The sequence below is a fragment of the Penaeus chinensis genome, chromosome 42, assembly GCF_019202785.1.
Source record: "Penaeus chinensis breed Huanghai No. 1 chromosome 42, ASM1920278v2, whole genome shotgun sequence".
Classification (NCBI taxonomy): domain Eukaryota; kingdom Metazoa; phylum Arthropoda; class Malacostraca; order Decapoda; family Penaeidae; genus Penaeus; species Penaeus chinensis.
The window spans coordinates 7,400,113-7,402,612 of NC_061860.1; positions in this window are offsets into that span (position 1 = coordinate 7,400,113).

Sequence of the window (2,500 nt, forward strand, 5' to 3'; positions counted from 1 at the left end):
GGGAAGATCCAGCTGTAATAGGCATCATTAGTAACATCTGGTTAGCGTAGAAAGGGATGGCCATTTAATCAAGTTAATGAAACAGTTGATGAAGAAGGTGCCATGTCAGTTGCCATTGGGATGACCCTTAAGGAGGAAGGTGCCATAATCAAAGTGCCAGTCCCTCAAGATAGTTCGTGAAGATATTTGCCACCCAAGCAGGGCCGGACCTGGCGAGTCCCTAAGCTACATTAAGCTTTGAGGATTGTGAAAAGTGTATAAATAAGGGCCTTGTAAATCGGTGATATCGTTTAGTCAGTAGCACAGACAAAAGAATGAGTCATATAGATGTAATGCACAGTAATTCCAAAAGGTCATCAGAGCTCTGCGGTTCCTCGAAAAGCGAGGCAGTAAACTATAGCTCATTCAGTTTACGGCGAATCCGTCCCTGCGTCAAAAAAAGAAGAAAAGAGAGAGAGAGAGAGAGAGAGAGAGAGAGAGAGAGAGAGAGAGAGAGAGAGAGAGAGAGAGAGAGAGAGAGAGAGAGAGAGAGAGAGAGAGAGAGAGAGAGAAAGAGAGAAAAGAGGAAATCAATGCCAGATGAGGCGTAGAACAAAACACGCCATTCTGCCATTCACTCTTGACTTTGGACATGTTTCCTCAATTTAGTGTCGCCTTATCGCTAACCTAAATGTTTGTTTTTTTTTCTCTCCGAACATTCGAGTACTTGTCGACATGAATCAGATCTCGAAGTCAGTATCAGGAAGTCTTTACCTCGCATTAATTTTTTATCAGTGGCTATCCTTATCTGCTGGATTTTCTCCGAGATAAAGGATATTGATTTATTTCCGTTGAAAAGTCTCAACTTGTTTTTGTTTCTGGAGATATTCCTATGCTTTTATTTTTTAAAGTTTGGTGTCCCATTTTCTCTCATTTTAAGCAAGTTTCGTTTCTTTTAGGCTAACGAAGAAAAAACAAAAAAATATCAACACATAAAAAGATCAATAAATGAAAAAAATCCGTCGTTTTCAGTTTCATCTCGCTTTAGAGGAATTAAATAATAAACAGGAAGTATGTAAGAGGAAACCGAATAAAATATGGCATTCGCGTATCACACCCAATGAGGCTCAGAATTGTCCCAGTGTTTACAAGTACGTCCGGAGATATAATATCACCAGGAAGAAAAAGGAGAATGATAAAGCAGGGAGCATCAACACGAACAGATAGGAAGGAAAAAACGGGGGGAAAAAAAATAAGAGGAGGAAAATCTTATCATGTATGTAACCTGACAACCGTTTTTACCTCGACAAATACAGTGATGTCTATCACTATTTGTTTATTTCCTAATGATTTTGTTTATTTTACTGCCAGTGCTAAGGCTAATGCTATCATCATTATCATCAATATTGTTGTTATCATTATTATTATTACTATTATTGATATTACGATAATTATTATCATTATCATCATCTTCACCATAATGAACATCATTATTACCATCAGTATCATTATCATTGTTAATCAAGAACACCAGAATCTTTACTGCATGACACAACGTATTACATTACTATAAAAGAACACAAGCTAGCGGCCTAAATACACCTGTCTACACACACCTGACGTTTATATCATCTGTAGTAGCATCTTTCAAAACATATATATTTTTTCATCATGACCCTTGGTGTCTAGTACTACCAAACAATGGTGTTATATATTCTAGAAGTTTTTTGCAAGTATGAATTTTCTTATTCTGCATGAGATATAGAAATTATTATTTTTCATCTTTATTAATGGTAGTATTATTACCATTATTAATATAATTGTCATTATTATTATCATTATTATAATAGTTATTATTCTTATTATTACTATCATCATTATCATTATTATTGTTATTATTATCACTACTGCCATTGAACGGTGGGCTGAACAATCTTACAGCGTCCTTCCCCTACAAACAATGAAGCCATAGAGTGCCTTCCCTAAGAACCCATCAACGAAGCAATGGGTGACCCACCAACTGTGCTACAGACCCGAAAAGCAATCACCCTACTTTCCAACGGCTTTCCAGCGGCAAAGCTCCTGGCTCAGACTCCACTCCAGCTGAGGTCTACAAGGAAGGTGGCACAGCACTGACCGAGAAGCTTTTCCTTCACATATGGGAACAGGAGGCGATCCCCCAGGTCTGCAGAGATGTCTCCAATATACATCTATACAAGAAGAAGGGAAACCGTCAAGCCTGTGACAACATTGAGGCATCCCTTGCTGTCTATCGCAGGGAAGACACTTGCCAGGATCCTGCTTCACATCACATTTTGATCAAGGACTCCTGGTTGAAAGCCAGTGTTGATTCCGGAGAGAGCGTGGGTATTTGCTGCCAGACAGCTGCATGAGAAATGCCAGTAGCAAATGGTTGCCCTGTTCTCTACCTATGTCGACCTGACCAAGGCCTTTGATACTGTGAGTAGAGAGGGTTTTTGGAAGATCATGGCCAAGTATGGATGCCCACAGAAGTTCATCT